The sequence below is a fragment of the Lactuca sativa genome, chromosome 1 (assembly GCF_002870075.4).
Source record: "Lactuca sativa cultivar Salinas chromosome 1, Lsat_Salinas_v11, whole genome shotgun sequence".
NCBI lineage: Eukaryota > Viridiplantae > Streptophyta > Magnoliopsida > Asterales > Asteraceae > Lactuca > Lactuca sativa.
In genome coordinates this window covers 189,771,695-189,784,365 of record NC_056623.2, presented here as the reverse complement: position 1 = coordinate 189,784,365, position 12,671 = coordinate 189,771,695, and the positions used below count along the sequence as shown (strand labels likewise).

Below are 12,671 nucleotides of genomic sequence, written 5' to 3'. Positions count from 1 at the left end.
AAATAGGTTTGGATTATTTGTGTGAATTTTCTTAAAAAATCAATTAAGAAATTAAAAGTAACCCTAAATTATACTATTAAATTATAGTTTGTCAAAAACTAGTTACACTAGTTACCCTAAATTAAAAGTAACCCTAAATTATAATATTAATATAGAGATTTTAATCTGTGTTCTATTTAGTGTGTATTCTTTTTTCTATGAGATTTTAATATAGTTGTTTATATGTATTTTTCAATCTGTTGCATCTTCGTAAATTAAATCATACCTTTGATCACATATATATGAAAAAAGTTATGTAAAGTTGTTCTAATCTCATATATGACAATCCATATTGATTTCAGTAGGAGTTGTAACTATCAACGCTTGTAATACTTTTTTACATTTCTTAAATGCCATTTTCTGGCAAAAACCTTCTTATCGACAAATGACAATTGCTCATTTCTAGATAGTTAATTTTTGTTATTACAACAAACAAAATTGACACATGAATTCGATTTTACAAAGAAGTTTAAATAAAGAAATCCAAAGTGATGATGAACTATATGTATGAACATGTATTCAGCGAGAAACAAAAAATATGAAGTTTTCAATATGTAGCATCTTCTATTATTTAAACTTTTCCTATAAATGTGATTAAAGAACAAATAAATAATATTAAAATGAGTGTAACTAGTTTTTGACAAACTATAATTTAATAATATAATTTAGGCTTACTTTTAATTTCTTAATTGATTTTTTAAGAGAAATCACACAAATAATCCAAACCTATTTTTATAATTAGATATTTCATATACAAAAGAGTTTTTTAAAAAAGTTTTATATAGAAAAAATAAGATTTTTATGTGAAAGTATGTTTTTTTTGTATAAATATGAGTTTTAAAGAAAAAACATATTAGAAACAAACATTTGAGAAAAAAAGTTGTAAAGAAAACTAAAGTTAGGATGAATTCATAATAAAAATCCTAAAATTTGGGCAAAAAGGGTAAATTTTGGACTAAATTTGTAAAAAAAAAATTTAAAATCTGTGCCAAAAGTGTAAAATTTGGACCAAATTTGTAATAAATTTTGAAATCTGGGCCGAAAATGTAATTTTTGAAAGTTAGATGACCTGTTGACCGGGTCAAATGGTTAAATTGAATACGATTACCGGTATTTGGGACTTAATTGAATAAAAAAAATATATAAGGGCTAAATCGATTATGAGGCCAATATGTAGGGACTTTATTGCAATTTTCCCTATATTTGCATGACATACCATAAACAAAAGATATGGAATCAATTTTATTTCTTTGTACGAAACATAACTTCTTCTTCTTCTTTTTTTTTTTTTTTTTTTTACAAAAATGAATTTGTTTTTTAGAGTTATGTCCTACGATGATGATGAGAAATGTATTTACACCTTTGCATAAATAATATATCGAATAAGGGAGACAACACACATTTAGGTTTATAGTTTTATATGGAGTAAATTACTGAAATCGTCCCTATGGTTTGGTCAAAATTACGCGTTTGGTCCTTAACTTTTTTTTGCACTCGGATTGTCCCTGTGGTTTATTTTGTTGCGTTTTCCGTCCCTTTCATACATAAAGTTAGAGACCAAACGTGCAATTTTGACCAAACCATAGGGACGAAAAACGCAACAAAGTCAAACCATAGGGACGATCCGAGTTCAAAAAAAACATTAGGGATAAAATGTGTAATTTTGACCAAACCATAGGGATGATTTCAGAACTCTTTTATATGGGACAAAAAATATATTTTTTATTTTATTAACATGGTTCTAATTCGATACAATATCAAACAAAAGCCTTCGCTAAACAAAAGCCTTATGATTCTCACCCACATAATAGAAAGTTTAACTCCCGAATAGCTTTGCATGTTTATGGCTAGCATTGAAGGTTGTGGTGTTTTGTGTTGCTAGGGAATAATAGAAAATGTGGACCAAAATTTCTGACATGAACAAACTATTTAATATACATTAAATTTTTCATATTTAATATATATAGAAAAACTTTTAAATTTTATGTAATGAAACGAGTTTCACGCATTGGACCACTTAGATCTGCTCGTGTCATCGAAACCACTGGACCACTTACATAATGTTCAGAGACCCCGAGACCTCCCTTGGAGAAAAAAAGTGCATTTGTGCAAAGTATCAGAGACCTAAACATATCAATCGTAGGTTTTTATATAATAAACAAAATGCCGGTCATATTCATATTAGATATAAATTTGATGTTATATTTTAATTATTGTGTTATTGTATGCATAAATATGGACCAATAATTTTACTTATTTTAAGTAAGTGATTATTACATATTATTGAATTAAATATAAATCAAAAATACCATATATTCTAACTAGAATGACATTTTAGTCAATTAAAATAAATTTAATAACGGAAATTTTCATATTTTAAGGAAATTTGCATATTTTAAGGGAAAATAGAATGTATTAATTTTAAAAATCTGATTGTATAGATGATAATTTTCGTAATTCGTAACATTCTGATGGAATATATCTATCAATATATTGAAAAATAACAAATATGATTGAACCATACAAGAATACACATTCTGACATAATATATATTTTGATTTAATAAACTTCTTGAAGAAAAACAAAATTTTGGATACAAGTTAAAAAAAAAAATTCATTACATTCTTAGAAAAGAAAAAAATTTATATATTATTCTATGAGAATGTTACATTTATTAATAACAAAGAAATACAATATATAAATCATTCTACCAGATTATACTATTACATATATTTTTTTTCATTATTTTGTGCATTATTCTGCTTGAATAAACCATTCTTTTTGGAAGATTGGTGGTTATTGTTCATCCTCATCCTAAACAATGTTCATCTTCAAGATTTTATTCTGTCAGAATCGGAATTCAAGATTACATTCAAGTAGAATGTTGTAAGATCTTCATGTCTATTAAACCCAGAAGAACCTCTACCTGCCACCTTATTCACATGACTCAGCCTCTGAGTAACTTCAGCCTATAAAAAAATTAATAAGTAGAAAATCAATATTTATATATACATTATAATTTTTTTATTTTTTATTTTTTAAATTATGCATTGCATACCATGCATTGGTCACAAACTCGAACTTGTTGAGCATTTTCCTCTGTTGTGAGAGCAATTCTACCTTGAGTACACTTATCACAAAAAATATCACCACAATTTCTACAGTGATGCTACAAAGCAAAAGAGAAAACAAAACAATAAATAAATAAATAATCCTCATTAAGAATTAAGAATTGAAATTAAACAAACAGACTAACCCTTCGCACAAAAGCTCCAAAATATGGTTTACAAGTTGTGCATTTAGTAGATGCTTCATCTGGAACCTACATACAAAATCAGATTCAATTCCAAATATTTTTATTTGACAGTTGACACCATTAATAGAATTCCAATACAATTCAGATTTAAGAAGATTAAACTAACCTAGTGATCTTTTTCTTCATTTCCATGCTTAATCAAGTTTTTCCAATCAGGGAAGACTTTCTTCTTTTCAGTTGGTTGTTCAGAGATTGTTACTTCTTCCATTTCCTTGAGCTGAATCATTACAAGAAGAACCATGAATACGCAAGAAAAAAGTTTATGAATTATAGAGAATATGGAAGCATAGTAGTACTCCAGAACCTAAATGCTTACAGCAGCTACCATGTCAAGGATATTGGTTGTGGTATAACTATTTGACTTTAGTCTAACACGTCTTTCATCAACATCAATGGAAGTTTTGGTCCAAAAAACAAATACATTTAAATCCATTACCTATAAGGAAAGAAAGAATTTAGAGTCTTATTTCAGAGATTTTAAACTTTTACAAGAAATTAATTTGATGCAACATACTTACCTCCCATCTTGTTACAAATTCAAGGGAATAGAGTTTCAGTGTTCGGTTTGTTGCAGGATCAAGCATCTGAATACCATCTAAACCAATCTGTAGAGATAAGATCGAGTTGAGTTTCTTTAAATACTATGTAATCATATGATCAAGAATTTGTGAAATGTATAAAACAAACCTGACATAGCACATCCATGTCTCCCTGAACTCCACCCCCTTCAGAGAGAAGAATTACACAGAATTTCTGCACTCCGCTTTTCATATCTTCATTCACATGGACTTTTAGTGTAGCTTTTACAATCTTCGCATCATCCAATGATGAAATTGAACTCCTCTACGTATTCCCACCACCAGAAACAAAAGTTATAGGTCTTCTGTAATCATCAAACATAAATTGGATGAGATCTGAGTATGAAATTGTTCCATCTTTAGAGTAAGAATCGATCTCCTTTTTTGCTTGTTCCACCATTGATAAAGCAGCAGAAACCCCTAAGGTCGACGACAACTCTCGTTGCCTCTTCCCTATTCTTCGGACCATTCGAACAATGGAGGTGCTCACCTCCTTACGACTTCAGCCACCGAGAATCGACAACAGCTTGCTGGTTCGTTCTTCTTCATCCTTCGCTCTAGCCAAACCCCTTAGGTCCTCACGTTTTCCTTTTCTTCGTTCTCGTCGACCTGGAGAATCCTTCCTCTTCGCAAATCGAAAGACGAAGCGCACTTGCAAAAGGGGGGGAAGATTGATCAGATCAGTAGGCCCTTTATAAAAGGGGGGAATTAGGTTACATTCAACGTAACTAGCAAAATTATAGGGAGTATTTGTGGAAGTTATTTCTCAAATTACATATTTACCCTTATTGATTTATTTAATTATTGTTTTTTCTATTATTTTTTGATTGGTCCACAATCATGCATACAATATGTCACACCCCCGAACCAGGCGGCGGAAACATTCGGGGGCTGTCGTGACTCAATTGAATACCATAACATTGAATATATATGAAACGTAACAACATTCGTCACCATGCATTAATATAGTACAACCAGTAGAGTTTACATGAAGTATATTGTTTAAACATTACATTCCCAAAAATAAATTGTTCGATTCGTACATAAATAAACTGCAAGCCATCACTGAATATGATTTCCTTTGATTCACTGGTTCCTGAGAATACAAGTATTTTGAAAAACGTCAACATGTGAAATGTTGGTGAGTTCATAAGCGGTATTTGAAAAAAACAATGTTTCGTATCGTTTGAAAACCACCAGAAAATCCGATATTTTCTGAAAAGTAAAGCTTTTGAAAACGTTTGTGAAGATCCATAGGTATGCTTGTTTGTTTCTATACTTGTAAAACAATTGTTCGTTAAAGTTGTATGCATTTCGAATCTGTATGTATTGAAAAACCCTAGGAAAACCCGATGTTTTCCTAATTCCTTGAATTCCATGAAGTCACATTGAAACCATTGCATAGCGTGTAGTGTCAGTCCCAGGCGACGTTGGATTATTTTTGAGCATGATTAATTGCTACAAACACGCATTACACAAACGACCAGTTTATAGCTATACTAACGATCCCGTAGGCGTCGTCCGTACTAATCACGTTATCCAACCGCCCTGACTACGTGTAGTCCCACATCCGAAGAGAAAGAGGACACGAAGGCCCCGATGACTCCATTAACCGGTTGGGGATAAAAAAATGTACGAGGGGTCCCAGACCCGCCTCGCATGAAATGTCGACTTTACTAGCAATACCAAAGGACCCTTGGGGACCAGTAGTATACAAGCCATTGAAAGTCCTTTTACATTGTGTTAGATCGTTAAAACCCAACACTTCGTAAGATAGAGGTCTTCGGGCCTTAAGATCAGGTCATTGGGCTAGCTAGGCCCAACAAACAAGATTTTACACTTTTGGGGCCCAAAGATGGTGCGTAGACGTCTGTGCACACTCGCATGTATATTGAATTCCCAAACGTTACTTGTATGAATCGTAGTGTCGTCGTGTTAGTAGTTTTGGATTTTTATTGGTTCGAGACCGAACCAATTCGTTTAACAACGACTTTTGGTATTGTTGTGTATTGTATTTCGTCAATAGTCGCGGTGCCATCATTTGATCAAATTGCGTGTATTGAATTAGCCTTGGAAGTTTTCTGTTTTCAGCCCCTCATTGTTTGTAAAATTTACTTTTTCAACCCTTTAGTTACATAACTTTCCGGTTTGATCCTTAAATCATTTTTCTTGACATTTTAACACCAAAAATTATTGAAATTGATATTTTTCAGCATATTTTTCAATGAAAACAGTTTTAGTCCCTGAAATTGCAGTTTTCTCGGTAATAGCCCTTCTTTTTCGCAACTTTGACAATTTTGGCCCAAATTGTAAAATTTTTGCAACTTTGGTCCTTTTTAAATTTAAAAAGCATTTTAAACCTTTGAAAAGGACTTGGAACACTTATAGTCCACTGCTTTACAGAAAAATACAGTTTTGGCCCTCCAAAACAGAAAATCTCGCATAATGGGCCTCATTGGGCCGAAAATGTCATTTTTAGCCCATTAAGCTTGAAATTTATGTTTTTAATCCTCCAAATGAGTATATTTCCAAAAATTGTTTTATTGAAACTGTTTTAACACACCTCATCCATCAGAATTCGTGATATGTCAATTTGGGCCCTTAACTTTGTATTTTTCACATTTTAGGTCCAAAAATTGTGTTTTTAACCCAAAGAAAATGTTACTAAGCCATTTAGCTATTTTTCTAGGAACACTCTGTATGTAGAAATATATTTGATGCTAGAATCATTTAACATAAAGTATATCTCGGTTTTGAGGGGTTTTATGGCTAGATCCAACATTATAACACACAACAACACACATATAAGCATGGAAATCATACAAGGCATACAAAACACATATAGATCTACACTTTCACTTGTATTCCCCCCCCCCCCCCCCCCCACAAAACTCATAAAAACAGAAAATAGGGGGTATGAAGCTCACCTTGGGTGTGGTTTCGGTTTTGAAGAGAAGATGGAAGAAAAATGAAGTGATTTTCGGCCTTAGCACCTTTCCTTGGTAGATCTCGAGTTTGGTGACTTCTAAGGTGCATGATCACAAGTTGGAATAGATTTAGAAGAGATTTTTGATGGAATGAAATAGCTAGATCATGGATATAAGTAAAAACTTACCTAAGATGATGATTAACTTGAAAGATCCTCTTGAAAGCTTCTTAGATTTCGAAATTATGGAGAAGAAATGAGAGAGTTTCTTTGAGAGAAGAATGAGTGAATTTTTGTGTGTGTGTTTGAATATGGCCGAGAGTGAGAGAGAGGAGAGAAGAGAAGTGATCTTTGATGAGATAGGTGCTTGGAAGTATGAGTTTCATGCATGGATATCTTTTGGTTAATAATGAGGTGGCATGAGAAAGTCAAACCCTCCTCTTGGGCTTGTTTTGGGCCGAAAACATGGAAGGAAAAAGGAAAATTTGGGCTTTTTGCTCCTAAGCCCAATATTAGAGTTAGTTTGGGTGAGTTTCAACATAAAAGAATATAGTATGATTTTTTTCCATTTTTGTTGGACTAGTTTAGGGTATTCATGGATCAAAGCTTTTAATTCATTTCATTCTAGGCCCAACATGGCCCAAAATGTTGAAATAAATTAGTGTGGGTCCAATTAGAGCCCAATTAGGGTTCTAAGCCCATGATAGTCTAATTGGAAGCTTATTGGTCCATTTGGATCCAATAAGGAAGTCCTAGTCCAAAGTGGACTTAAACAAGGACTTCTAGAGTCTCCAATTGTTTGATGACTATTTGTAGTACTTGTATGATGTATTTGATTGAAGTTTTTGATGTCATAATAGTAGGTGTCAATCATGTTCTTAAGTTTTTGATTCGCATTAACTTGAGTGTATAGATTACAGGACACAAAATTTCCAGTTGTGACATCATCCCCCCGTTAGAGGGAATTTCGTCCCGAAATTCTGTTTGAAAGCTAGATTTGAGAATGCTAGAATAGGTGAGGGTACTTTTGCTTCATTTGATCTTCGCGTTCCCACGTGAATTCTGGCCCACGCTTTGCGTTCCACCGTACCTTCACGATCGGGATGCGACTCTTCTTAGTACGCTTCACCTCCCTGTCCATGATTTCGATTGGTTCTTCGACGAACAGGAGATTCTCATTGATTTCGATTTCGTCAAGAGGAATGACAAGGGTTTCATCTGATAGGCACTTCTTCAGATTAGAGACATGAAACACGGGGTGTACACCGTTTAGCTCCGCGGGTAGTTGTAGTCTGTATGCTACCGGACCTATTCAGGCGACGATTTTGAAAGGTCCAATGTATCGTGGGTTCAGCTTTCCCCGTTTTCCGAAACGTATAACCCCTTTCCAGGGTGAGACTTTCAACAGTACTCGATCACCGACCTGGAATTCTAAGGGCTTTCGCCGTTTATCGGCGTAGCTCTTTTGTCGGTCACGCGATGCTTGTAATCGAGCTCTGATCTGGACGATCTTTTCTGTGGTTTCACGAATAATCTCCGGTCCCGTTAGTGCCCTGTCCGACGTATGCGTTTTTGCTAGCTGGGTGTCACCTACTTCAACCCAACATAACGGTGATCTACATTTACGCCCGTACAGTGCTTCGAAAGGAACCACCTTGATGCTCGAATGGTAACTATTGTTATATGAGAACTCGATCAACGGTAGGTGGGTATCCCAAGACTTTCCAAAGTCTATCACACATGCACGAAGCATGTCTTCAAGCGTTTGAATGGTTCGTTCACTTTGACTGCCCGTTTGTGGGTGATATGCGGTGCTCATATCGAGATGAGTTCCCATTGCCTTGTGGAGTGATTGCCAAAAGCACGATGTGAACCTACTGTCCCTATCCGAGATGATAGATTTTGGCACTCCATGGAGTCTTACGATTTCTCGTAGGTACAAACGCGTCAGTCTCTCCATCTTGTAGGATTCTTTGATTGGCAGGAAATGGGTAGATTTCGTCAGTCGGTCGATTATTACCCATATGGTGTCCGGTCCGTCCGACGTCTTGGGCAGCTTGGTCACGAAATCCATAGAAATCCCCTCCCATTTCCACTCAGGGATTGCCGGTTGTTGTAACAATCCTGAAGGTTTCTGGTATTCCACCTTTACTTTGGCGCACGTAAGGCACTTACTAACATAGGTCGCGATTTCCGCCTTCATGTTAGGCCACCAATAGTATTGTTTAATGTCCAAATACATCTTGTCCGAACCGGGATGAATGGAGTATCGTGTCTTGTGGGCTTCCTTCATAACGGCCTCCCTAAATCCCCCGATTTTTGGGACCCAAATACGGTTCATGAAGTAGTATACCCCATTCTCTCTTGCTTCTAGGTTCTTTTCCATCCCGCGCAATGCCTCGCTAGTTCTATTTTCCGCTTTCATAGCCTCTGACTGGACTGATGCAATTTGAGTGGCCAGATGAGATTGAATGGTTATCGAGTGTGTTTTCGTACGGCGATTTGAGTACTCCTTCCGACTTAATGCATCAGCTACCACATTGGCCTTGCCCGGGTGGTACTTGATCTCGCATTCGTAGTTGTTTAGCAATTCCACCCATCTTCGTTGTCTCATGTTCAGCTCCTTCTGATTCAAGATGTGCTGGAGGATCTTGTGGTCCGTGAAGATGGTGCACTTTGTACCGTACAGGTAGTGCCTCCAAATTTTCAGAGCGAAGACCACGGCTCCCAGCTCTAGGTCATGGGTCGTGTAATTTACTTCGTGCGTCTTCAGTTGGCGGGACGCATATGCTATCACTCTTCCACGTTGCATGAGAACGCAACCTAAGCCCTGATTCGACGCGTCACAGTAGACTACAAAATCTTCCGTTCCTTCAGGTAGAGATAGTACAGGAGCGCTACAGAAAGCTTGCTTCAAGGTTCGAAACGCAATCTCTTGTCGGTCTGTCCACTTGAATGGCATGCCCTTTTGCGTAAGCAAGGTAAGCGGCTTGGCGATCTTAGAGAAGTTTTGGATGAATCTCCTATAGTAGCCTGCTAGGCCTAAGAACTGACGAATTTTTGTGGGCGTAGTCGGAGTTGCCCATCCTTCCACAGCTTTGACCTTAGAGGGATCCACATGAATTCCGTCTTGGCTAACTACGTGGCCTAGGAAATTCACACTCCGGAGCCAGAACTCGTACTTGGAGAGTTTGGCGTAAAGCTTTTCCGTTCGCAGAGTTTCTAGGACTTGTCGGAGATGTTGGCCATGCTCCTCTTTGCTTCGAGAATAGACGAGGATGTCATCGATAAACACAATGACGAAGTTGTCAAGGAACGGTCGACAGATTCGATTCATTAGGTCCATAAATGCGGCAGGTGCATTTGTTAGACCGAAGGGCATTACGACGAATTCATAATGTTCGTAGCGGGTTCGGAAAGCGGTTTTAGGAATATCCTCTTCTCGGACTTTGAGTTGGTGGTATCTGGACCGTAGATCTATTTTAGAAAAATAGCTAGCTCCTTGGAGCTGGTCGAATAGATCATCGATTCGTGGGAGTGGGTAGCGGTTTTTAACAGTGAGTTTATTTAACTCTCTGTAATCGATGCACATTCTGAAAGATCCGTCCTTCTTTTTGACAAAGAGCACCGGAGCTCCCCATGGCGAGTAGCTAGGTCGGATAAATCCCTTGTCCAGAAGCTCACTGAGTTGGCTGGACAGTTCCTGCATTTCAGCAGGAGCCAACCGATATGGTGATTTAGCGAGAGGAGTTGCTCCTGGAACGAGGTCGATTCGGAACTCAACCTGTCTCTCTGGGGGTACTCCTGGAAGATCTTCAGGAAACACGTCTGGAAATTCACACACTACCGGAATATCTTGGACGTTAGTTTCTTCTTTGGTCTTGTCCACTATGTGAGCCAAGAACGCCAAATTGTTCTTTCGCAGATGTTTTTGTGCTTTGATGCACGAGATGAGACGAAGATTCGTACTGGGTTTGTCTCCGTAAATTACTAGGGTTTCGTGATTTGAGAGACGAAGGCGAACGGCCTTCTCGTGGCACATAATCTCAGCATGGTGGGGGCTTAACCAATCCATGCCGATAATCACATCGAAACTCCTAATTGATACTGGCATTAGGTCTATTCGAAAAACGTGTTGGCTAAGGGTTAGGGTACATCCGATGTAGATCTCCCCAGTCGATTCGGTTTTCCCATTGGCCATTTCCACCGTATAGGTTTCATTTAGCTTTTGGGGTTGTTGTTTTAATAAATGTTTAAACTTCTCGCTCACGAAACTTTGCTCCACTCCGGTGTCAAATAAGATGCATGCATAAGTGTGGTTTAAGAGGAACGTATCGGTCACAACTGCGGGGTCCTGAACTTTATCACTCTGACCCATAGTCAGCATTCTTCCTGCTCCTCTGTTTCCTGAGTTGTTGTTAGGGAAATCTCGGCGGAAATGCCCCGTCCTTCCACACCCGAAGCAGGTGTGGCTAGGCCCTGCATTGTTGCCGCCGGCATTGGTGTTGTTGTTATTGCGGTGGTTGTTGTTGTTGTTGTGGTTGTTTCCCTGACTTTGGTTCTGAGGAGGGTAAGCCCTGCAGAACCTTGCGGTGTGTCCCCTTCGGTTGCAACTGGTGCAATGGAATTCCCTGCATTCACCAAGATGGTGGAGACCGCACTTATTGCATTTGGGAAGGTTACCGGAATAGGGTCTTGAAGCATTTGAAGCAGCTGAGGCTGGAGCATGTGGTGTGGCTGGAACCGGTGCGGTGACAGCGTTAACTGCCACTGTTTGCTGCTTTTTAGAGGTCTCGGGGCCCTGACGCCCCTTTCTCTTGTTGTTCTTCCCTTTCCTGCCATCACCCTCCTTTTTCTTCTCAGTCTCCACTGGCTTCTCGCCCTTGTTGTTGTTATGATCATATAACCTCTTTGCCAATCTCTTCGCACTGTCAAACGTTTCAGGGTTCGCAGCTATCACATTCCCTTGAATGGGGGATGTCAGTCCCCAGATGAATCGTTCAATCTTCTTTCCTTCTGATGTAATCATACCCGGGCACAGCAGAGATAGTTCGCTAAATCTCGATATGTAGGCATCGATGTTCGCATTCTGCACAGTGAGGTTCCATAGCTCTTGCTCCATCTTCTGTATTTCGCCTCGGGGGCAGTACTCTGCCATTAACATTTCTTTCATTTCTGCCCATGGTAAAGAGTTGGCTACAGGGAGCGTCATAGCTTCCACGTGTCCGTTCCACCAAGTGAGTGCTTGGTCCACAAAAGTACAGGCCGCGAACTTCACCTTCATCTGCTCGGGGCAATCGCATATCTCGAATACCAACTCTACCTTCTCGATCCATCGCTTCAGAGTGATCACCCCTCCAGTGCCGTTGAAAGTTCGTGGTTTAGCGTTTGTGAAGTCCTTGTAGGTGCACGTTTTAGTGGGTCCTTGATTCGTCCCGTTGTTCGAACTTCCGGATCCTTGCCCGTTGCCTCCTCCGTTGTTCCCTCGGTGAAGTTGTGCCATAGCTGCTGTGACCGCAGCAGACACGGCTGCCTGGAAAGCAGTGGTGTCAACTTCGGGTGGGGTTGGTTCGGGATTTCCGCGAGTAGCTCGGCGAGGCATCTTTCTGTCATGAAACGGAAAGATGTTGAGTGTATCTGGTTTCTGTGAGGTTGTGATCCTACTAACTAGGTGTATGGTATGAACTTAGACATTGCTACCATCGGGCATTCAATCATAACGTCTCAACACATAACAACTGGTAATATCATAGCAAAACACACAAAAGTTCATTAATATTATCTGCATTTAATACAAGAAAATTTGCTCGTA

General features: G+C 38.1%; 1 pseudogene; it reads right to left on the bottom strand.

Annotated features, from left to right (window-relative positions):
• Positions 1 to 2,870: 2,870 nt before the first annotated feature.
• On the bottom strand, positions 2,871 to 8,886 carry LOC111899352 (protein FREE1-like; annotated as a pseudogene).
• Between the last annotated feature and the right edge of the window lie 3,785 nt (positions 8,887 to 12,671).